This window comes from Kogia breviceps, chromosome 8, assembly GCF_026419965.1.
Source record: "Kogia breviceps isolate mKogBre1 chromosome 8, mKogBre1 haplotype 1, whole genome shotgun sequence".
NCBI lineage: Eukaryota > Metazoa > Chordata > Mammalia > Artiodactyla > Physeteridae > Kogia > Kogia breviceps.
Genome location: NC_081317.1, coordinates 50,233,780 through 50,260,047, shown reverse-complemented (window position 1 = coordinate 50,260,047; position 26,268 = coordinate 50,233,780). Strand labels below are relative to the sequence as shown.

Here is a 26,268-nt window from a genome sequence, read left to right as displayed (position 1 = left end):
ATGTATCTTTTCTCTGGGTATATGCCGAGTGGTGGGATTGCTACATCATATGGCAATTCTACTTTTAGTTTTTTAAGGAACCTCCATACTGTTCTCCATAGTGGCTGTACCAGTTTACATTTCCACCAACATTGATGGAGGGTTCCTTTTCTTCACACCTTCTCCAGCACTTATTATTTGTAGACATTTTGATGATGGCCATTCTGAATGGTGTGAGATGATACCTCATTGTAGTTTTGATTTGCATTTCTCTAATAATTAACAATGTTGAGAATATTTTTATGTGCCTGTTAGCCCTCTGTATGTCTTTGGAGAAATGTCAGTTAGCTCTTCTGCTCATTTTTTGCTCAGGTTGTTTGTTTTTTTGATATTAAGCTGTATGAGCTGTTTGTATATTTTGGAAATTAAACCCTTGTTGGTAGCATCATTTGCAAATATTTTCTCCCATTCTGAGGGTTGTCTTTTCGTCTTGTTTATGTTTTCCTTTGCTGTGCAAAATCTTTTAAGTTTAATTAGGTCACATTTGTTTATTTTTGTTTTTATTTCCATTACTCTAGGAGGTGGATCCAAAAAATATACCTGCAATTTGTGTCAAAGAGTGTTCTATGTTTTCTTCTAGGAGTTTTATAGTATCTGGTCTTACATTTAGGTCTTTAATCCATTTTGAGTTTAATTTTGTATATGGTGTTAGAGAATGTTCTAATTTCATTCTTTTACATGTCGTTGTCCAGTTTTCCCAGCACCACTTATTGAAGAGACTGTCTTTTCTCCATTGTATATTCTTGCTTCCTTTGTCATAGATTAGTTGACCATAAGTGCATGGGTATGCTTCTGGGCTTTCTATCCTGTTCCATTGATATATATGTCTGTTTTTGTGCCAGTACCATACTGTTTTGATTATTGTAGCAGTAATGTCACAGTTTATGCATTCATTTTACGGTTGATAGTTATTTTGGTTGTTTCTAGCGTTTGGTTATAATTAATAAAAGCATTATAACATTCTGAGCACATCTTCTGGTGTACAAATACATTCATTTTTCTTGGATACATACCTAGGAGTGGAATTGTGTGTCATAAGATTGCCAGTGCAAAGTTTTCCAAAGTAGTTTTACCAATTTACACTCCAGTGAGCAATATATGAGAATTTCAGTTGCTCCATGTCTTTATTAACACTTGGTATGATAAATCATTTGGAATTTTAGCCATTGTGGTTGATGTGTAAAAGTATTTCACTGTTGTCTTAATTTCAATTTCTTTGATGACCAATTGTGTACCTTTCCATATATGTACATAGCCATTTGATCTCTTTTCTTGTGAATACCTCTTTAAGAATTGTGCCCATTAAAAAAAAATTGGGGTGTCTGTGTCTTTCTTAATGATTCTTAGGAGTTCTTTATGTTTTCTGGATGTGAGCCCTTTTATCAATTATATTTTCTCCTCCTCTGTGTCTTGCGTGTTCTCCTTTTAAATTATGCTTTTGGATGGCCAGAATATCTTAATTTTAATGAAATTCAGTTTCACAACCTTTTAAAAAATGGTTAATGCTTTCTGTGTTCTTTTAAGAAGGTTTTGCCTAATTCAAGGCCATGATGATGTTTTCCTGTTTTTCACTGGAAGATTTATTGTTTAACATTTAGGTCTGTGATCCATATCAAATTAATTTGTGTATGGCATGAAATAGCCATGGTTGATACTTTCACATTTAGATATCCAGTTGCTCTAATACCATTTATATGAAAGACCATCCTTCCTATATTAGAAGGTACAGGTACCTTTAAAGTAAATCAGTTGATCATTTATGTGTGAATCTGTTCCTGGATTCTATTTAGTCTATTCCATTGGTGTATTTGCATATATATCCTTTTGCCAATACCACATTATCTTAATTTCAGTTGCTTCCTACAAGACTTCCTGTAAGTCTTAAAGTCTGGCAGCTTAATATCTCAGATTCTGTCTTGGCTATTTTAGGTCCTTTTAATTTTCATACAAATTTTCGAATCAACTTGCCGTTTCTCTCTCACACAATAAACATGTTGGTATTTTGATTAGGATTGCATTGACACTGTAGAACAATTTGAAGAGAAGTAACATTTTAACAACATTCAGCCTTTTAATCCATGAATACTGCATATTTCTATATTTATTTAAGGCTTTAAAAATTCCTCTCATATGATTTATTGTTTTGCCTTGTATAGATTTTATTAGATTCATTCCTGTATATTTGATGTTTTTGATACTATGTAAATGGTGTTCTTTTAAAAATTACATTTTCCAATTGTTTCTTGAAAATGTGTAAAAAACAATTTTGTAAATTGAATTCATAAACTATTTATTCACTATGTCTAATTATTAATTTATTTACAAATCCTAATAGTTTGTAGATTCTTTTAGATTTCTGCATACACAATCATGTCTATGAATATTGACAATGTGATTTCTTCCTTTTCAATTTTAAAACCTTGTTTTCATTTTTCTTGCATTACTAAAAGCATAATGTTGAATAGAAGTGGTGATATGGATATCTTTATGAGGTTTCTTAACTAAAGTGAAAAGTGTTCAATATTTTACCATTAAGAAGGATGCTAACTGTAGGACTTTCGTAGCTAACTTTTATCAGACTTAGATAGCTCTCTTTTATTACTAGTATGCTGAGGCTTTATCATTAACAAGTTTTAGACTTTATCAAATAATTTTTATGTATATATTGAGATAATAATTTTTTTATTCTGTTAAAATGGTGGATTTCATGGATAGATTTTCACATGTTAATCCAACATTGCAGTCCTTCTTGGTAGTGATATATTTATATATTGCTGAATTCAGCTTACGGATATCTTGTTTAGGGTTTTTGCATTTATTTTTATAAGACATATTGGCTTGCAATTTTCCTTTTATGTAATGTCCTTGCTAGTTTTGGTATCAGGGATATATTGATATCAGGGACAATGGGAAGTATTTTCTCATTTTGTATTCTTTGAAGAAGTTTGCATGAAATTTATATTATATTTTTTTCTTAAATATCTGGTGGAATTCACTACTGAAGCCATCTGGGCCTGGAGTATTCTTTGTGGGAATTTTTTTTAAGCATCATCGATTATAATTGACATGCAATAAACTACAGAAATTGTAAAACAATTTGACATTTTAACATATGTACACCCTAGTGAAACCATCACCACAATGTAAATAATGAACATAACTATCACCTATGAAAGTTTCCTGTGACCTTTTGAAATTTCTCCCTCCAGACTCTCCACTTCCCTGGTCCAAGACAAATATTAATATGCTTTCTGAAACTATATTAGCTTAGATTTTCTAGAATTTTATATATAAAATTCTAGAAAATATATGTATTGAATTATATATTGGATTATGAATTTATATATTGGATTACGAATCCAATAAATGGATTCATACAATATATACTCTTTTTTGCCTGACTTCTTTCATTCAACATAATCATTTAGATATTTATTCATATTGTAGTGTGTAACAGTGGTTTGTTCTTCTTTTATTGCTGAGTAGTATTCCATTGTATAGATACACCACATTTATCCATTTTCTGCTTGTTGGATTGTTTCCCCCAACACAGTTTGTTATCCATTTACCTCTTGTTGGGTTGCCTCCAGCTTTTGCTTATTCCAGAAAACTTGTCATGAACTTTTATGTGAAAGTCTTTGTATGGTCATTGGCTTTCATTTTTCTTGGGTAGATACCAAGGAATGGAATGTCAAGACCAATTGATAGTTGAATATATAACGTTTTAGAAAGTGCTAAGCTCTTTGCACAGGTGTTGTGTCAGTTTTATTGCTACCAGCAGTGTATGAAAGTTCCAGTTCCTCCATGTCCTCATCAACACTTGGTACCATCAGTCTTTTTAATTTTAGTCTTTTTAATAGGTGTGTGGTAGTATTTATTCTGATTTTAAATAGTATTTTCCTTATGTCTAACAATGTTAAGCATCTTGCCATATGTTCATTTACCATCTGTATGTCTTCTTTAAAAAATTATATGTATATTAGGGTGCTTGAAGTTATAATGGAGCTCTCTGATGCTTTGTTTATTTAAAAAAATTCTCTTCTTTCTATGTTACGTTTTGGGTATTATGTTGTTATTCCTTTAAATCTTCCAGTAATTACACCTACTGAATCTTTTAAATCTTGCAAATGGTAGTTTCATCTCTAGAAATGAAATTTGGTTCTTTTTATATGTCTTTTCTATTTCCACTTAGATCTTTGAACATGTGGAATACAGTTACTACTCTTTTAATGTTGTCTGTTAATCCTAATATCTGTGGAGTTCTGGTTTGGGTTCCATTGATTGTTTTTTGTTTCAATGGATTGTTTTACTCATGGGTCATATTATCAAACTTCTTTGTATAACTGATAAGCTTTGGATATTTGTGAACTTTACCTTTTCATTTCTTGATATTTTTCTTCTTATAAATATTCTTGGCTTTTTGTCTGAGATGCAATTAAATTACTTGGAAACAGTTTGATCCTTTCAGGTGTTGCTTTTAAGACTTACTAGGTGGGACTGGAGCCATGCTCAAACTAGGGTTAAATTTTCCCCACTACTGAGATAAATTTGTTGGGGGGAAGAGGTGCTATTCCTGGACCTGTGTAGGCATCAGACGTTATTATCTCTAACGCTTTCAGCTTTCTTTCCTTGGCCTCAGGTAATTTCTTCACAATGCTTGTGCTGATCAGACTCGGCTGAATACTTGAAGGGGACTCTACAGTCCTCTGAAATTATTTCCTTTTATTTCTGCCTCCTCTCTGGTACTCTTTCCAGCAAACTCTTGCTCCTGGTGTCTCTGGAATTTCAGCACTGTCTCTAACTCAGGGACCCCACTGGGCTCTGTCTGGGCATCCCCTTGGTGTGTCCATGCCTAGAAACTCTTTAAAGGCAGTAAACTGGGGTAATAATAGAGCGCATCCTGTTTCTTTTGTATTTCCCAATAATCACTGTCCTTCAGCCTGATGTTAAGTTCTTGAAAACTGTAGTTTCATATATTTTGTTATTTTATTGGTTGATTAAAATATAAGTAGTAATGGTTGTCTGTAAGAAAGGTTTTAATTACAAATTAAATTTCTTTAATTGATAAATGACTACTATTCAGATGATTTTCTTATTTCAGCTTTGCTATTTTATGGTTTTCAAGGAGTGTTTCCATTTCATCTAAATTTCAAATTTATTGGTGTAAAATTGCTTATTGTATACTGCTCCCCATTTTTTATTATATTAATAATTTTTAGTAATGTTGCTTTTGTATCCTGATTTTGATAATATGAGATCTCTTTCTCTCTCTCTTCCTGAGCAGTCTTAGTAAGGGTTTATTAATCATAGTATTTTGGAGTCCTTCTTTATTTTCCCCATATGGGGATAATCTGTAGATCTACTTCCGGTTTTTTTTTTTTCCCCTCTTGATTATTGGTTATGTTTATGTTCCTTTTCATAAGACTTTTAGGGAACGCTGTGTGCCTTTAAAAGCCTCTTGATGTAGTCTCCCAGCTTCCCATTCTGCTTTAAGGCTCTGCAAACGTCTCATGGGGAAAATTGGGCTTTAAGTTTTGTGTTTCACCAATTTCTAACCTGCCATGCCAACTCCATAGGGTTGCCAAAAGCTCTGCTGTTGAGTTCTACTTGGGAAAATGTTCATCTTCAGCCATGGTCAGAATCAGGAAGTGCACTCAGGAAAGAAAATGGTCAATGTTTCCTCAAATAGTGTATTTGTTTCCAGGTGGCTTAAACAGTACAAATTTATTTTCTCATGGCTCTGGAAGCTAGGGCCCACCCTAATGACTTCATCTTAACTTGATTACATCTGCGAAGTCCTTATTTCCAAATAAGATCACATTTATAGGTACTGGTGGTTATTAGGACTTCAACATATATATTTTATATATATATATATATATGTTCAACATATATATATGTGGTTATTAGGACTTCAACATAAATATATATTATATATATATATATATATATATATATATATTTTTTTTTTTTTTTTTTTTTTTTTTTTTTTTTTTTTGCGGTACGCGGGCCTCTCACTGTTGCGGCCTCCCCCGTTGCGGAGCACAGGCTCCGGACTCACAGGCCCAGTGGCCATGGCTCACGGGCCCAGCTGCTCTGCGGCATGTGGGATCTTCCCAGACTGGGGCACAAACCCGTGTCCCCTGCATCGGCAGGCAGACTCTCAACCACTGTGCCACCAGGGAAGCCCCAACATATATTTTTGAGAGACAAAATTTAACCCATAAAACTTAGGAAGGACCTTTCTTCCCCTAGAATTTTAATTCATCTAGTCTTCTTTGTTTTCAAAATTCTCCAGTATGCCTATGAAAAAATTGTTCCTGTTTATCCATAGTTTTTTCTCCTTATTGCCAGCTACAAAGTACTATATCCACTCAGAAGCAAAGTCCATTGATACTTAAAAATCCAGTTTTATAGCCTTTGTATTTAGTGTACATTTATTCCAGATTATGACAATAGTTTGATTCTTAGTTTAATTTTCAGTCTTGTGAATTTTTATATTTGTCTGTGGAACTTGTGGTAGAGATTCAGGAAGGGGCAGTTGGCTAATTTATAGTAGCTGGTATTAGAGTATTCTTTATGTTTCAGATACACTATTAAACACTTAAAATTCATTATACCATTTAATTTGCACAACAAACTTATAAAAGAGTTACACTTATCACCGGCATGTTTATAATGATACTTACAGGTTATATTGAAACATTCACTTGGTAGTTGGTATATGAAGATACCAAGCCTTGTTTTTCCCATGTTATAAAATTAAAAATGCTACATAGGAATATTAGAGCTTTGTTTGTAAGTACAATGCTTATCTTATTGTGTTAGCTGTTTAGGTTTCTATTTCCTGCTAGAGTAAGGCTGTTTTTGGACAGAGACCAAATTTTACCCATTTTTATATTACCAGTATCTAGCACCATGTATTAGCTTTTGTGCTTATTGGATAGATATAAAGATAGGAAATAGTATATATTATATAATTTTTAAATTATATCATAATGGTGTATTTGTTTGACAATATAAATGACTTTTATTGAGGTAAAAAAATTGTGTGTGCAGATGGAAAATATTGAACACACTTGCCATCATCCCCATTCTTGTGTCTATGGCAGACATCGTTAATCAGTTAAGGAACTCTCCTTCCCTCTAAACTTGGATATAGCCAACAATCATCTCTTTAACCATGCAGTTCATGTAGCCACTACCAAATTTATGAGTTAATCTATTCATAGAGCATTACTTACCACTTCTGGTTATAGTAGTAAGCACACTGGACCAGGTGTCTGGAAACATGGGACAAAGCCTGGCTTTGAAGCAGCTTAGGCGCATGACTTTGAGCTTATAATATAAATTTTTGTCTTTTATTGCTTTATTTGAAAAATGAGAATAACAGTAGCTATGTGATTTAGAGGAGCAAGAAAGAACAGAATGGCACGCTGGATACTGAAGAGAGCTTAGGAATAAGGGATTTTGGTCACAGTCCTGGATCAGGCTCTTATAAATTAGATAAACTTGGACAAGCAGAAAAACCCCATGACAACATCTGCATATATTTTGTTTTCCTCCCTTTCCACAGGCAGCATAGTGCCTACTTTGAAAGTACACAAATGGTATTTACTGACTTAAATGGCATGTCAAATAAGGGTATTTTAGAAAATTATACCTGATATCCCTCTTGTTCATGTATTCTATAATTCTTGGTAATGGATGTATAAGTGCTTTGAAGGTTAAAGGGTATATTTGTAAGGGACTATTTTAAAATTCTGGCTACATTATTACTATGAAGCTGCTAAAGCAGAGGAAGAGACTTTTATTGATATTAATGCTAGATAACTGGTGTCAGGGTGAAATTTTTCAATAGGGAGGCAAAATCTAGAGTAAGGACTACAAAATTCTGCTGGGCTAAATAATAATCATTTATGTATCAATATTACGGAGACTACGGCCACCTAATTAAAAAGTACTTCCTTAATACTTCTAAGATATATATAGCACCTTTATCTGACAGTAATTCATTGCACCTTACCCCATCCCCTTTTCCTTTTGAAAATTAGTAAGACAATACTTGGTTCTTATCTAGCAAGAAACACGCCTTTGTTGCTTCTTTGTAGGAATGATTTGGCTAGAATTGGTATCCAGTAGGCAATTAATTGTATGCCTCTGGAGGCAGGCAGTAATGATCTTATTAATGCGTTTTGTGTTTTTTTTTCCCTAGAACATTATGGTTTAAACTTGTAAATAGATTAAATTAATTTTCAGGCTCATTTATTTTCCCCAAAGTTAGGCCACTGAATAGAATATTTTTTGACATGTACATTCTCCTGTCACTTTGAATCTTACACCTGCATCTAAAAAAATCAGATAGCATAATAATGACACTGGTAAACGAGCAATTTTTAAACTTTTTCTTCTGCTAATGGAGGATGTTACCTGCTTTCTCTTTGACAGTGAAAGACTCAGGTCAGCAAAGATATTGCAGGATGCATATCACTGCAGATTTCCTTCATTGTCACTTGTCGCTGGGGGCATTGTCAGATGTGACAAAGAAAAGGACTGCTTCTTTTAATTTCCTTTTTCCGTCTTTTAAAATAAGATATCTGTGTGGTGTGTGTTCATGGCAAAATATCATTTATGGTGTGTGTGTGTGTGTGTGTGTGTGTGTGTGTGTGTGTGTGTGTGTAAGAGGCACAAAGGAGGGAGAAGCCTGGATAGGAGGTAGATCTAACTCTTCCTTTCCTTAGGTAAAACCATTTTCCTATTTGGCCTTAGTTCTGCTCAGTATTAAAGGCAAGTTCTAAATCATGACTTTTGGAACAATACATTTTCCAACAGAATTTGTGATATGACTTCCTGTTTAGAATGTTATGATGTTATGGACTAACGTCTCTGTCTTTCTATCCTCAGGAATTTCTGGGCTTGTAGACTTGTGGACATGTGAGAATTACGTTATATTCAAAACTATAGGTGCCTTTATACTTGTGTTAAATTATAATTTCTCTATATAAATATACAATAAATGCACAGTATTTGTTGTTTAGAAAGAAGCAGCATTTGTTCTTTTTAAGGATGAGCTTTGGGCATCACATATTGGTAGACTGTCAGGGTTAAAACAACTTCCAAAATAATTTATTTAACAATTCTATTTTTCAGTTAAGAGAATTGTGGATGAGAGCAAGCAAATGACTGTGTCAAGGATCTCACTGCTTTAGCAGTGACCAGACCCCTATGACATACTAGATCTAGAATTTCATAGTCTGTTCTGTTTTCTGCTATATCACATACAACCATATAAACATCTCAAAAAACAAGCCTTAGTTCCCCCCATCCCCTCCACTTCCTACTCCCATGGAAATAGGATTGTAGCTTGAAGCATCCCTGAGTTTGGTAGTTTAAAATGTCTCTCTTTTCCCTCCATGATGCAGTGGAAAGAACATTTATTTAGAGTCATTTATTGAACCATATTGATTGAATGCCTTCTCTGTGCCAAGTATGAGACCAGGACCTGGAAATATAGAAGTGAATGAGGGACATAATCCTGGTGTTTACAGTCTGTTTGAACTTCTAGTCTTGCCTCTTAACCAGTTATCTATCTTAAGGCAAATCATTTCACCTCTACGAAACTCCATTTTCTGATCTTTAAAATAAGGGCAAATTTTATTTTTCAAAGTTGTGAAGATTTATTAAAATTTAAAAAAAGTAAATCTTATGACACATTTCTGACAAACATAGGCATGCACTCAACAAATGTTAACGTCCTCTTTCCTACATCTAAGAGTTACATTATCAAATAAGATAATGGACATGAAAATGCTTTGTGAATTGGACACATAGTCATAAGCAAAGTTGGGGTTTTACACATATTACCCTTCTTCACCTTGCAAGTTCAAGTCAAACAGGAAGAGGCAAACATCTCAAGATAAAGTAGCAACTTAATTGCAGATTAAGGCTGTATTGGAGATTATAGTTTTGATGTGCTTCCCAACACTTTACTCTAGAATTAAATTTACCCACTCAGGCAGGCACAAGTCTTACCACTGGGACAGTAATTTTGCAAGGCAGAATGCAAAGAGAATGAATGCTTCCTGAGTGGAGGCAGAGAGAACGCTGAAAGAGCAGAGCTGCCCGTGGACAATTCTGTTTTCAAACTCACTAATCAGATAAGACACTTTGCCTCACATGGGAAAGAAATGAGAAGTGGTATTTGGGGGGAAGCCTTTCTCTATGGAAAGGAAACAAGAGGACAGAAAATACAGGTTTCTCTAACAGACATACACATTGCTATGAAGAAAGTCAAATTCAACCCTCTTCCCTCAACCTCCCATTCTTATATGAGGTCTTGGAACTGCTATCTCATGTACTAAAATACTCTTCTATTTTCTTCAAAGCTGTTTAAAGCTCTTTCCCCAGCTTATGGTATGTTCAGTGAAAAATACAGATTAGAGAATTCTGCTATTTTACATTGTATAATATATTCTGTATACACAGTATATACTGTATGTATTGGGTGTATGTGTGTGTGTGTTGTAAAGGAATGTATATTTATAGAGGAAATGGAGAGGGAAATTACATTAAAATGCTCAGTGTATCCATTTTCAGGTATGATTATGGGTGATTATTATTATGCTTTCTGTACTTTTCAGAATTTGTTAATAATGTATTTCTAAAAAGTTGACAATACCCTTCCCCCCAGAACTCAACTTAAAAAAAGCACAAACAAAACCAAAACCTAGCCAAATTGTTTCTTTTCCCCAATTCTGGCAAAATTTTCTTCTTTTTCCTTTTCAGTTATATTCAGTACAAGCGGTCTAACAAATTCACTTGGTGCGGTAAATAGTGATGGAAAGTCACCTGAAGACTAAACAAACATTATCAAATTACAAATATTATAGGTGACATTGTTATTTCTAAATACCTATTTTTAAATTATTTGTGAATAATGATAAGTCCTGAAGGTAAGTTCAACAATTCTAATTCCTTTTCCTTGTTCAGCATCTTTTCACATTTTTAAGAACCATTTGTATTTACAGCTCTGTGAAATGTATGTTCATATTCTTTGCTTATGTTTTATATTGTTTTTTAAATTATTCTTGTTAAGAGGCAAAATACTGACAAGAATATTTTGACAAGAATATTGTATATTAGAGAAATGTTAGAATATTTGTATATTAGATAAATATTAGATAAATACTAGTCAATCCATTGTCTGTAATATTAATTACAAAAACTTTCTCATTTTGTTATCTTTATAACTATTTGTGTGAGGGTTTTTTTGTCATATAGATTTTATTTTTAAAAATTAGGTCCAAGTGGAAATAAAAACAAAAATTAAAAAATGGGACCTCATGAAACGTAAAAGCTTTTGCACAGCAAAGGAGACCATAAACAAGGCAAAAAGTCAACCCTCAGTATGGGAGAAAATATTTGCAAACAAAGCAACTGACAAAGGAGTAATCTCCAAAATATAGAAGCGGCTCATGCAGCTTAATATCAAAAAACCACCCAATCCAAAACTGGGCAGAAGACCTAAATGAACATTTCTCCTAAGAAGATATACAGATTGCCAACGAACACATGAAAGTATGCTCAACATCACTAATCATTAGAGAAATGCAAATTGAACCTACAATGAGGTATCACCTCACACCAGTCAGAATGGCCAGTCATCAAAAATCTACAAACAATAAATGCTGGAGAGGGTGTGGAGAAAAGGGAACCCTCTTGCACTGTTGGTGGGCATGTAAATTGATACAGCCACTATGGAGAACAGTATGGAGGTTCCTTAAAAAACTAAAATTAGAACTACTGTATGACCCAGCAATCCCACTACTGGGCATATACCCTGAGGAAACCATAATTCAAAAAGAGTCATGTATGAAAATGTTCATTGCAGCCCTATTTACAGTAGCCAGGACATGGAAACAACCTAAATGTCCATTGACAGATGAATGGATAAAGAAGATGTGGCACATATATACAATGGAATATTACTCAGCCATATAAAGAAACGAAATTGAGTTATTTGTAGTGAGGTGGATGAATCTAGAGACTGTCATACAGAGTGAAGTAAGTCAGAAAGAGAAAAACAAATACCGTATGCTAACACATATATATGGAATCTAAAAAAAATAATTGGTTCTGATGAACCTAGGGGCAGGACAGGAATAAAGACATAGACATAGAGAATGGACTTGAGAACACAGGGAGGGGAAAGGGTAAGCTGGGACGAAGTGAGAGAGTGACATGGACACATGTACACTACCAAATGTAAAATAGATAGCTAGTGGGGAGCAGCTGCATAGCAGAGGGAGATGAACTCAGTGCTTTGTGACCACCTAGAGGGGTGGGATAGGGAGAGTGGGAGGGAGATGCAAGAAGGAGGAGATATGGGGATATATGTACACATATAGCTGATTCACTTTGTTATACAGCAGAAACTAACACACCATTGTAAAGCATTATACTCCAATAAAGATATTTTTAAAAAAATTAAGTCCAATTTATCCATCTTTTCTACTTTCTCTGTTTTGTCATACTTAGAAAAGCTTCCAAACCTGGGTTATGAAAATTTTTTCCCATATTTTCTTCAGAACTGGTTTCATTTTTCATTTACGTATTAATATTTTGAAATGTTTACTGGAATGAGGTATGGGATATGGATGCAATTATTTTTTTCCCAAATAGCTATTCAGCTTTACAACATCATTTATGGAATAATGCCATTGCCTCGTCTTTATCTTATACTAAGTTTTTGTATGCATGTGTATTTATTTTTTGACTTCTACTTGTTTTCAAGTTTCCTTTTTTTTTTTCAAGAGAGTACCATGGTTTAAAAATAATGTCATTGTAGTATGTATTTTAAAATATGGCTAGTTAAGTCTCATCTCTTTGTTCCCAGAATATTGCCTAAAAGTGAACTCAAGAGTTGGTGTTTTGCTGGAAATATCACACGTAGATCTATCATCCTTTATTCTAACGACTTCAGCAGTTTCTTTGTTTTGGTTTATAATATAGATTTTGCCATCTTGTAATGTGCCATTTGAAATGATATTTAGTCAAACCTATGATACAACTGATCTTTCACTTATTAGCAAACTGGAATGTAGCTGGATTTCAAGTAGAAGGAAAAGTCGGGGATAGGTGACTTCCTTATGTAAAACTAGTTGTAAACGTAAGGATGCAGGTTCAGAACAAGGAATTTAGGAAAAACGTATATTTTTGTTCTTTATCTTTTGCTAAGACAACTTTTCAGTGTCTCTTTGGATTGAGAAATATTGCCTTTTTCTCAATAAGGAAAGCCTAGTGGTTGTGCCATCTTAGACATTTGAAATAAGATGCATGTAGGGGTGTGTCATGCCACGTACTTAAAATGGATCATTCCAAATAATACAGTAGCCCAAAAATCTATTCCACTGGATAATGAACCAACCTTTATGACTCTTCCCTTCAGATTTAAGAAATAACTCCAATCTACTTGAATATAATATTAATTTACAATATGTCAATACCTTCAGCCCATTGCTAATTTTAGCAGTACTTATGTATCTTCTTTGAGAATGTTGTAATTACATCTAGAAGAAGATATATCCAAAAAGTAACTATAGTTCTCTAATTCAACGTATGTTTTCAACCTTCATTTTATATGATTCACCATGACTTACGAATTCATCTTTTAGAAATTTATCTTAAGGCAATGCAAAACTATAGAAAACATGTATACACATAATTTTTATTATTGCCATACTACTTAACCAAATTAGAACAACTGAAATGTTCCCATTTAGGGGGAAATGATTATGTAACTTATGGTATTTACAGGTATGGCATATTTACCTTAAAATAACATTTACAAAGAGGTTCTCAGGACATAGGATAAGGTCAATGATTAAAGGTTAAATGGTTAAAAAATAGGGACATAGAAGGTAGTATCAGTTATTAACACTATAATTGTTAAAATGATACTAGTGATACTCTGAGTGTTGGGATTATGGGCTGTCAGTATTTTTAGCTCTCTAATTCTTGTGTTTTTTTCTAAATTTTTTTTTACAATGAATATAAGATGCAATACCTTTTACCCCTCCTTTTTCTGTTGAGAACACTAACGTTCTACTCTCTTAGCAAATTTCAATGATACAATACAGTGTTATCATCTGTGATTACGATGTCATACATTAGATCCTCAGACCTTATTCATCTTATAACTGAAAGTTGGTAATCTTTTACTAACCTCTCCCTATTTTCCCCAAACCCAGTTCTTAGCAACAACATTTCTGTTCTTTGTTTCTATGAGTACAATTTTTTTTTTTTTTTTTTTTTTTTTTAAGATTCCACATATAGGTGATACCATGCAGTATTTGTCTTTCTTTGCTTGCCTGGCTTATTTCACTTAGCATAATGCTTTTCAGGTTCATCCATGTTGTCACAGATGATAGAATTTTCTTCTTTTTCAAAGCTGAATGATATTCTATTTTGTATATATACCACATTTTCTTGATCCATTCATCCATTGACAAACACTTAGGTTGTTTCCATACCTTGACTATTGTGAATAATGCTGCATTGAATATGGGAGTACATATATCTCTTCAAGATAACAGTTTGTTTCCCTTAAATGTATACCCAGAAGTGGAATTGTTGGATCATATGGCAGTTCTAGTTTTAATTTTTTGAGGAACCGCCATACTGTTTTCCATAGTGGCTGTACCAGTTACAATCCCAACAACAAGGCCCTAAGGTTCCCTTTTCCCACATTCCCACCAGCATTATCCCTTGTCTTTTTGATGATTGCTGTTCTAACAGGCATAAGGTGATACCTCAAGGTTGTTTTGATTTGTATTTTCCTGATGATTAGTGATGTTATGCATCCTTTTATGTCCTGTTGACCATTTGTATGTCTTCTTTGGAAAAATGTCTGTTCAGGTCCTCTGTCCATTTTCTAATTGTATTATTATTATTGTTATTTTTGCTATTAATTTGCATGAGTTGCTTATATATTTTAGTTACTAACCTCTTATTAGATATATTGTTTGGAAATATTTTCTCCCATTCTATAGGTTTCCTTTTGAGTTTTGTTGTTGGTTTCCTTTGCTGAGCAAAAGCTTTTTAGTTTGATGTATTCCCTCGTGTTTATTTTTGCTTTTGTTGCCTTTGCTTTTGGTGTCATGTCCAAAAAATTGTTGCCCAGGCCAATGTCAAGGAGCATTTCCTCTATTTTCTTCTAGGAGTTTTATGGTTTTAGGTCTTACATTTAATTCTTTAATCCATTTCCAGTTAATTTTTTGTGAGTGATGTAAGAGAGAGGTCAAATTTCATTCTTTCGCATGTTAATATCCAGTTTTCCCAATACTGTTACCTGGGATAAATCATATTTTTTCAGGCTGTATAATTCTTTTATACCTTGTTGGATTTGATTTTCTAATGTTTTGTTGATTTCTGTATCTGTGTTTATGAGAGTTATTGATCTGTAGTTTTTTTTTTTTCTTTCTGGTAATGTCTTTACATGGTTTTGGTTTTAGGGTGATGCTGTCCTCACAGAATGGGTAAAGAAGCTGCTGTTACTAAATTCTTAATCTTCACTCTTTGTTTCACCTCCTGTGTACAGTGCTGTGACACCACCCCGATACAATTCTTTCATTATCAAGATAACATTTTTTAAGGCTTTGCATTTAGCAAATTTTACTGAAGACTTGGCATCCAAGAAGGGGATTAATTTGCAATGCAGCACAGCACAGCATATAATTCGAGTTTATTTTAGACATCCTTTCTCTAAGATACTCCTTTGCCACTTCAAATAATGTGAACTCACTAATTGTTCCACTTCATCTATCCCTATACTTTAGCTGTTCTTCAGGACTCTACCTTCTTGTCTCTCCTTAGCTCTCTTTTTAAAAAATCATCTGGTTTTATAATGTAAACAATTCAGTTTTCTAAAGTAAGTTCTGGACCTGTGTTTGTGTATGAACCAGGGTAGGTTGATATCAGCTGTTTAATAAAATAAACATTTAATATTTATATCAGAGTTAGCTGTGGGTCCACAAGGAGGCTCTTCTCCATGCAGTCACTCAGGGCACCAGGCTCCTTTTATGTGGTGACTCTACCATTTCCTTGGACAGAGGAGAGAAAGAACTAGACGGGTAGCCCAAGAGATTTTAGGGCCAGGCATGGGAGTATTATTTATCACTTCCTCCCACATTCTATTGTTCAGAACTCATTTACATGTTCCCACCTAATTGCAAAATGCTGTCTGGCTATGTGCTCCAGAGAAAATAAAATGTTCTTTGATGAACATATAGAATTCTTTTTGTCACACATTAAAAAAAAAGATTAGGTTGATATGTAAGTAGAAGTCTAATCTGGGTCTCCGTTCCTTTAACAGCATTTTAATGAGAATTTCTTTGTTTTACATGAGCTCACTGTCCTAAGAAGGACTTATTGTCTGATACAATAATCCCAAATCCCTTAGAAAGAAGAGGCTCCCATCAATATTGTTTATTTGTTTCATTGTCTTTTTATTTAAGTGTCTTTTTAAAAAAAAATAAATTTATTTATTTATGGCTGAGTTGGGTCTTTGTTGCTGCATGTGTGCTTTCTCTAGTTGTGGTGAGTGGGGCCTACTTTTTACTGCGGTTTGTGGGCTTCTCATTGCGGTGGTTCTCTTGTTGCAGAGCACAGGCTCTAGGCGTGCAGGCTTCAGTAGTTGTGGCGCATGGGCTTACTTGCTGTACAGCATGTGGGATCTTCCCAGACCAGGGCTCAAACCCATGTCCCTTGCATTAGCAGGCATATTCTTAGCCACTGCACCACCAGGGAAGCCCTATTTAAGTGTCTTAAACTCCCCTTTTTATTGCTCTGTACTTAGCCTAGTTCATGCAGTATGCCTATACAATTTGGTACCTTTACATTCTTCACTAATAATACCTGATGGATTTTTTTCTTATGGATTGATGCTATCTACTGGACTCTGAAATGATACCAGCTGCATTTAGTTCTGTTTTTAACTAATGGGCTCATTGTTAATATCTCGTGAGCTTTTTGATTGTAGCTAAAAGTCTGTCCCTACATTTTGTTAAAGCCCACTTTCCTTCATTGTGCCCTAAGGATTCCCCAGTCACCTTTTTCAGTTTGTCAGCTGCTTTCTTTATTTTTATTTCTCATCTGTTTCCAAGTTATTCCCTTTAGCTACCTAGATTTCTTGCTCCTTTTTTTTTTTTTTTAAACTCTGATTGCTCCCCGAGTTCCCATAATCAACTAGGTGGTTTTTCACTGCTTGTATATTAAGTCTGCCAAAGTGAAAGGAATTAAAGAGTATTTCAGTTACTTCTATTTGCTTTCCATTCCCTGACCTTCCCATTAATTTCAGTCTACCACTGTGTTTTATACATTATAGCTGTATTTGTTGCAATTCTGTTTTTCAGAATTTTGATATGTAAATCAGTTTGACTTTGAGTTCACTTTTTATGTACCAATTTGTGATACTACTTATCAAGCATTTTTGGGATCAATGGATGATATGCTAATGAAAATTGTTTAAACTGAGCTCAGGAAAGGTTTTCTGTGGATGTGGTATGGGTTGAAGAGATTATAACTCCATTATCTAAAAGAAACAATTAGACGTTTTGTTAATATTTGGATTTTTAAAATAAAAATTGCTCTTAATTGTAGCCATTTTAATGCATACATCAGTTTAGAATCTGGCTAATAGCCTGCTGCTTTTGTGGTGAGATTGTCCCTTTTTTTAAACTAATGGGTTGAATATAATGGGTGTGTTTAGTAGAGTTACCAATACAACAAAATGATTCAAACTAAGGTTTTAAAAAAAATCTTTTTTGGTGGTGGTGATCATTTTATGAGGGGTAATTTCTTTTAATGAAAGGATAAAGAACTGTTTCTTGCCCAGTGAGTTTATGGAGGAGCTAACACTTTTGTTTCCTTAATAGTGGTAGGTATGTGGTTTATGGGCACTCTTCCCTTTCCCAAGTTTTCTAGGCTGCACCCCCCTACCACAGGGATGAGCTATGAGCACATCAGGCAAGGCCAATGAATATGACCATTTTGATTGGTTTAGAGATGGATGTGTGACCCAAGCATGGCAAATGAGAGCTCCACCAAAAGTGTTTGCTGGAACTTTAAGGAAAAAGTACTTTCCTGCCCCTTAGTCGCTAGGATGTAAATTGGAGTCCCTGGGAGCTCTTGTTGCCATCACATGGAGAGAGCTCTGCCTAAGGATAAAACAGAATGAGGAAAGCAGAACTTAGGGAGGGAGAGAGAGAGAGAAAAGGGTGGGGGGGGGAGAGAATACTTCTTGATGACATTTTTGACACCCTAGATCTAATTGTGTCTGAAGTCAGTCACTTCTTAGATTTCTCAGGAATGTAAGTCATTAAGTTACTTTTAAACTTAAGCTAGTTTTGATTGTGTTTCTTTCACTGACAACTAAAAGTGTAACAACAAAATCACTGACCACCTAGAATTAGTTTATAAATATAATGTCACCAAATTAGAATATTCATTTTAGGAGGGTAAGGAAGACCCTTACCTACATTGTTGACCATTCTATCTCTATCATATATTATATCACAGTAACTGGCACAGAGACATGCTTAATAGATATTTATGGAATGAATAAATGATTCATCTAATAAATTTAATAATTTAGTTCAAGTTGTTGAAATATTTTGTCCCGGTCTTATCTTAGGAAATAGTAAGATGATAAAAGGAATAAAAGAGACAGAGACTCTGTCCTTTATTTTCTGAGTTTGTGCAGGCAGTGAGGTATTACAATAACTTAAGGCAGACTTAGAGAAGGTGCCAAAGGGAGTGAAAGTTGTATGTTAAAGAGTAGCTAAGTCATCAAAAGGCTCTTGAGTTAGACTACTTGGATTTGAATCCATGCTCTATACTTGTTAACTGAATACATTTGGGTATATTACTTAAACTCAGTTTTCTTATCTGTAAAATGGGGGTAATATTTGTATATCCTTTATAGATCTGTCATGAGGATAAATCAAGATGTTTTATTTAAAATGTAAGCCTGGATACTATAAGACTCTTATAGGAAAACATAGGCAGAACACTCTTTGACATAAATCACAGAAAGATCTTTTTTGATCCACCTCCTAGAATAATGAAAATAAAACCTAAAATAAACAAATGGGATCTAATTAAACTTGAAAGCTTTTGCATAGCAAAGGAAACCATAAACAAAACAAAAAGACAACCCTCAGAATGGGAGAAAATATTTGCAAACTAAGCAGCCAACAAGGGATTAGTCTCCAAAATATATAATCAGCTCATGCAGCTCAATATCAACAAAACAAATAACCCAATCAAAAAATGGGTGGAAGATCTAAATAGACATTTCTCCAGAGAAGACATACAGATGGCAAAAAAGCACACGAAAAGTTGCTCAACATCACTAATTATTAGAGAAATGCAAAACAAAACTACAATGAGGTATCATCTCACACTGGTCAGAATGGCCATCATCAAAAATCTATAAACAGGGGCTTCCCTGGTGGCGCAGTGGTTGAGAATCTGCCTGCTAATGCAGGGGACACAGGTTCGAGCCCTGGTCCGGGAAGATCCCACATGCCGTGGAGCAACTAGGCCCGTGAGCCACAACTACTGAGCCTGCACGTCTGGAGCCTGTGCTCCGCAACAAGAGAGGCTGCGATAGTGAGAGGCCCACACACCACGATGAAGACTGGCCCCCACTTGCCACAACTAGAGAAAGCCCTCACACAGAAATGAAGACCCAACACAGCCATAAATAAATAAATAAATACATTAATTAATTTTTAAAAAATCTACAAATAGTAAATGCTGGAGAGGGGGTGGAGAAAAGGAAACCCTCCTATGCTGTTGGTGGGAATGTAAATTGGTACAACCACTATGGAGAACACTATGGAGGTTCCTTAAAAAACTAAAAATAGAACTACCATATAACCCAGCAATCCCACTACTGGGCATATACCCTGAGGAAACCATAATTCAAAAAGATATATGCACCCCAATGTTCATTGCAGCACTATTTACAATAGCCAGGACATGGAAGCAACCTAAATGTCCATCAACAGAGGAATAGATAAAGAAGATGTGGGGTATATATATATATATATATATATATATATATATATATATATAAAATGGAATATTACTCATCCATAAAAAAGAAAAAATAATGCTATTTGCAGCAACATGGATGGACCTAAAGATTGTCATACTGGGTGACATAAGTCAGACACATAAAGACAAATATTGTATGATATTGCTTATATGTGGAATCTAAAAAAAAAGAGTACAAATGAACTTATTTACAAAACAGAAGCAGAGTCATGGATATAGAAGACAAACTTATGGTTTACCAGGGGATAAGTGGGGGGGTGGGTAGATAAATTGGGAGATTGGGATTGACATATACATGCTACTATTGAATATATATCAAATAGATAACTACTAAGAACCTGCTGTATAGCACAGGGAACTCTACTCAATATTCTGTAATGACCTATATGGGAAAAGAATGTAAAAAAAAGAGTGGATATATGTATATGTGTAACTGATTCACTTTGCTGTACACCTGAAACTAACACAACATTGTAAATCAACTATACTCTAATAAAAATTAAGAAAAAGCAAATTGAAAAATAAAATGATTAAAATACCTAGGATATATTAAGTACTCAGTAATTTTTAGTTCCTTTTGTTTCAGTAAGCAGAGACGGCTGGTACATGATTTAAATATGGAAGAAGATAAAACTGGAAATGAAGTCATCCTTGGGAAGCTGAATATTTATTATACTGCAAGTAAGTATCAACCATTAGCAAAACTCTGCATACAGGGTTTGTAATACAAAATGATCCAGCAAAATCTTACTTTAGTGTTATGTTAGATTTGTGATCTTCTAATCTTACTTTAATGTTAGGTTAGATTTATACAGTGGTAGATTTATTTTAGAGAAGATTAGTTAAAATATGCATCCTTGGTAAATGGGAGAAAAAAGGGACCTCTATATTATATTTTTAAGAATTTTAATAGGAAATCATTTAGCATTTTAAACTTAGTGGTAACAATGTCAAATTTTTACTAGATATTCTGCAAGAGGAAAGAAAAAAAGATTTTCAAAAATAAGTATGTTTGTCTGCTATAAGGTAGATAAGCAGAAGATTAAGTATTATATGTTAGATAACCTTCCAGATTAGTTAACATCCAATGCTTAAAGCTCATAAAATTTGATGATATTTTGTAAAGTCTCATTCAGAAATAAACATCTTCCTATGTCATGAAATGCTTTTTATAATTACTTTTTAATTTTACTTTAATCTGCAACTCATGGTAAAGTAATAGTTTCCTAAGGATGTCTGGGTACAAAGGAAAATGGAGTCACATTAATGGAAAAAAGTAGCTTCAAATATGCTTAATATTGCTGGCCTACATATTTCAGAAACATGGGGACATTTCCACTTGATTCAGGGGTCATTGGAGAGAATGAAAAAGCATAGTGTAGTAGAGGAAAGAATACAGGCTTTGGAAATCTTGACAAAAATAGACTAAAATTGTGTAACCTTGGACAAAATAACCTTATTGAGCCCAAGCTTCCCCATGAGAAGAAAGAAGATAGCAACATTAGCTTCGTAGTGTTTTTGTGGTGATTAAGGATAATATTTATAGGGTGACACTCATTTTTTGGCACGTAGAAGGTGATCAATGTATGATAACTATTTTTATTATAAATTATCATTTCAAGTTATTAATAAAATTATTGATGATATTCTATTTCAGATTTTATGTAGTAGTGGGAAATATAAAGCTATCAAAATAAAAGTAAAAGAGTGGATATTTGCTGGAAATCCTAAGGCAGAAATAATGAATAAATAAAACTATAGAGACAAATGTTAAGTAGCAACTTCCAAGATTTTGGTAGATGTTGATTGAGTCTTAGCTGGTATCATAGCTGATGAATAGCCAAGTTCAGCACTGTAGTTTAACTTTATTGCTCCAGCCTACTCCAAAGATAAAATGGATGGAGGTGTTCTAGACAGAGATTATGATGATGAAACAGCTGTTTTCCACTTTCTCTTCTTCTCAGGTTGTATGCCTTTTTCATTTAGCCTATAAAATAAGTGTAAGTCTAGTGTTTATCAGGAACCAGAGTTCCTGTCTTAGCATTTTCTATCCAACTTTCCTGTCCTTGTCCTTACAGTTTTTTCTGGGCTCCTCTCCTGACCTTCCACTCTGTCTAACTTCCCTTTCTTCTTTGTTTAATGAAAAGTCCACTTATCTTCTCAAAATTAGGTTCCTCAGGGCATTCTCAGTCTACTTCATGCTGTGGAAGGACACAGTCCTCTTTAAGAGTTATAAAATACACACTGGGATGTTGAAAGCAGTCACTTTCTGGCCCTAAGGACTCTTCATTGTGTTAGATTTAAACTGATCAAATCCCCAGATTTACATTTTAATATATATAGCTTTATCCTCTGGCCTGGGGTTATCTTTGAAAAGTCATAATTTCTTCTTCTTTTGTTTTTAATGGACCACTTTATGAATTTATATGTCATCCTTGTGTAAGGACCATGCTAATCTTCTCTGTATCATTCCAATTTTAGCGTGTGTGTTGCTGAAGCAAGCATTCTTTCCTCCCTCCCTCCTTCCCTCCCTCCCTCCCTCCCTCCCTCCCTCTCTCTCTCTCTCTCTCTCTCTCTCTCTCTCTCTCTTTCTCTTTCTCTTTCTCTTTCTCTTTCTCTTTCTCAGAAGGAGATCTCTTGTTTTATATATACATATACATGGTCTATTTGAAACAGCTTAAAACTTATTTTTACTTTTGGCAAGTAGACATTTTTTCCTCTGTTTTTTTCTTTTTTCCCTAGAAAAAAAATTGCAATGCAGTCCAACATTTAAAAAAGAGAAATTGAAGCTTTTCTTGTTAGGGGGTAATTGGGATCAGACCTCTGCTCTTTCAACTCTGTTGTTTCCATGGCCCCTGAAGTATCTCCGAGGAACCCTAGGCCCAGAGAAACACAAATGAAAACCCTTGAGTTAGTGAAAAGAGTTATTAACTGGAATTCTGAAGACTTGAGTTTTAGTTTTAGTTCTAACATCAAATTTATGTGTCACTGATAGGGTTAATTGTTTCATCTGTAAAACAGGGGTTTTAGAACAGTGGTTCTCAATTTTGGCTGTGTATTAGAATCACCTGGGGAGCTTTTAAAAATACTGGTGCTTAAGCCTCAGCTATACCAATTAAATTAGAATCTCTAGGGAGAGACACAGGCAACAGCATTTTTTAGAGCTCCCCAGGTGATTCCAATGTGCAACCAAGTTTCAAAACTGCCAAAGAATTTTTGAGCAATTATGTTCCACAAATCCATGGTTCTGTGTAGCTTGTTTTGGCAGATGTAGTTAAAATGTGCAGAGTATATTCATTTATAGACAGTATTCAGTGAGGAGCAGGGATTAAGGTAGTCATAAAGATCGGAATGTAAGAAAAAAAGTTTTTCGATTATCTTAATAGCTCTGTGTGCTGGGCAAAACACTTAACTTTGTTATATCCCTGATGGGAGTGATTTTAACTTCCTGCGAAATGAGGCTGTCAACAGAGAAATCATATTTAAATGCAGTGTTATTATTTTTATACCAATAATGACACCATTTGTTAATATGACCTCCAAGAATTATACCTAGCTATTTTATTCACAAAATAAATAGAATAGGGAGATTGACTACTGAAATGTAAAATATGGTTAATATTCCTCAGTTGGTTGTATAGATTGAAGACCGATTGAATCAACATGTTAACAGTGGCAATCTCTGCTACTGAGATGCTGCATTAAAAGTGCCTCCATCAAAAATGCAAAGAGAGGAAAAAAACCAGTATTACTGCTATGTGCTTCTTGTCAATTATGATAAACTATTGTTTCAGCTGAGTTTTCAAAGTAGGAAAAAATTCATAGTATTGGTGAGCAGTTGACCCTGAAAAATATACAAATTGTATGACAGTTTCAGTCTGCAATCTCCAAATGTCAAATGAATTTATTATGATTGGATAAACTACAGTGAATACCAAATAGTTTAAAAATGGTAGCAGAATTAGAGCAAAAATGATTGATATTAGGTATGTTAGATGTATCACTAAACAGAAATGCCTTTTCATTTTCTTATTACCAAGGCCATTTATACATTTTCTCTCATACTTGGGCAGCTAATAGGTATTCAAGATTCATGTGCTTTAATCTCCCCTTTTAGCAAGGTAGTTCTTTTCTGGAAGTTGGTAACCATTAAATAAAAGAAAAAGTGCAGTTATCACTTGTGGCAGGACAATGTATTGATAATTTTATTACCTTGTTCTTAGGCTTTTTGCTGGAATAGATTTACCAACAACAGAATAAAAAATATATATATACACTTTCTGGACAGAAAGGTCAGCTTTGTGTTTTCACATGTTCTAGTCCTCCTTACTCCAGAGGAAAGTTTATACTAGCTTTCTTTGTGAAAGTGCCCAGGAAGTTGGGCAGTGAGCCCAACATTGACTTGACAGACTAGTAGAAAGTCCATAGAGACAGTTTTGACAACATGGAATTGAGCCCATAGCAGCATTGTCCACCTCTGAATGAATTATGTTAACAAGGACAGTGAGTGCTTTAAAATGGCCAAGAGTAACCATTGGTTAAGAACTTCCTTTATTTTTCTTGGCCTTTGTAAGATCTGATATCTTGGTACAATAAATGAGTGAGAAGAATGGAGGGTGTGGTGGGGGAGAGAGAGAGAGAGAGAGAGGTGTGCAGGGGAATGAAATATACTAGTAAAACACAAAAAATTATTGATGTTGTTCTTTTCACCAAACTTGGCCAAGGGAGACTGGGAGCTAAATATAGTTTTGCTTGGATAAACTTAAAGGCATAGAACATTTCCTATACTTTATTTGTTATGTGGAAATTCTTAATTTTTACATATCTTTGAAAATATATAATTGGTACAAATAAATCTCAATATCTGGTCATTAGTTATCTCTTTTTAGAGGACAAATCTCTAGAACACCTCCATGAAGTCTTCTTAGTTTGCCTAGTTCCACAGTGATCCTTTGTAGTCTGAAATTAAATTATTTACTATGCATACCATTTATTTCATGACTCATTTATACACAGCTTAGTGACTTTTAGTTCTTTGGATGTCTCTTATTTCACTCACATTTTATTAACACATGTAGATTTTAAGCTTCTACTGTGACAAGATTGCATAAAAAAAGAAGTTGAACAAGTATGAAAATTGCTCTAGACTGAGTTGTCTAAGAGTAGGAACTAACAATACCATCTATCAATGTGTTCTCAGCAAACAGGACAGTACAAGAACATAGGAAGTACTCATTACTTGTTTGTTGAAGGACTGTATGAGTAGATGGATAGACTAACACTGAATGAGAGCACAAATGCATATATCCACTTGAGGAGTTGGTATCTTATGAAGGATTAGTCTGTTACTCCCAGATATGAATTTCTAATTCAGGGCAATGTGTGCTCTTTACTAATACATTGTGGTAACCATTCTGATTAATGCCAGTAATAGAGGGAACTTCGATTGGATCTTACATATTATAAGGTCTCTTCTTTGCTTTTCAACCAAGCCTCATAGTTTGTATTTGTTTATTTTTCTCTTTTCTGCAAAAATGAAGATAGCAAACCCCTCACTAATACTCACTCAATTTTCTCTCACGCTTCAGCTCTCAAGCTCTGTCATTTTTCTCTGAGAGTTTATATTCCAAGTTGCCCCAAATCATCCTATCATGCCACTTCACCTTATCTCAGGTGGTTCTGAGAGAGGAAATCTAGAAGTTCTTTTGCTGGAGAAAATGTTAGAAGCTTTTTGTTAAGTATTTCTGTGGCAGCTTAAATTAATTCTTTAACAGTTATTTCATTGAGATATGGGGTCTATGTCTGCTCCCCTTGTATCTGGGTGAGATCGTGACTGCTGAAACCAAGAATATATGGCTGAAGTGACACTTTGAGACTTCTGAGACCAGATCATAAAAGGCTTTGTGTGTTCTGACTTGTTTGTTGATACAGTGGGCTGCAGTGTGAGAAGTCTGACTATGCTGTGGCACCCAGGCTGGAAAGCCCATGTGTAGATGTGCTCAGCTAATCATCTCACCTGCCCCCAGCTTTCCAGACGTCCTTTCCAAGGTGCCACACATGTGTGTAAAGAAACCATCTTGGAAGCGGGTCCCCAGCCTTAGCTGTCCT

At 34.4% G+C, this 26,268-nt stretch overlaps 1 non-coding gene across 1 annotated transcript; it reads right to left on the bottom strand.

Moving 5' to 3' along the window:
- Nucleotides 1–22,558: 22,558 nt before the first annotated feature.
- Nucleotides 22,559–22,663, bottom strand: LOC131762027 (U6 spliceosomal RNA). The gene has a single exon (XR_009337119.1). It is a non-coding gene; the product is annotated as a U6 spliceosomal RNA (small nuclear RNA).
- Between the last annotated feature and the right edge of the window lie 3,605 nt (nucleotides 22,664–26,268).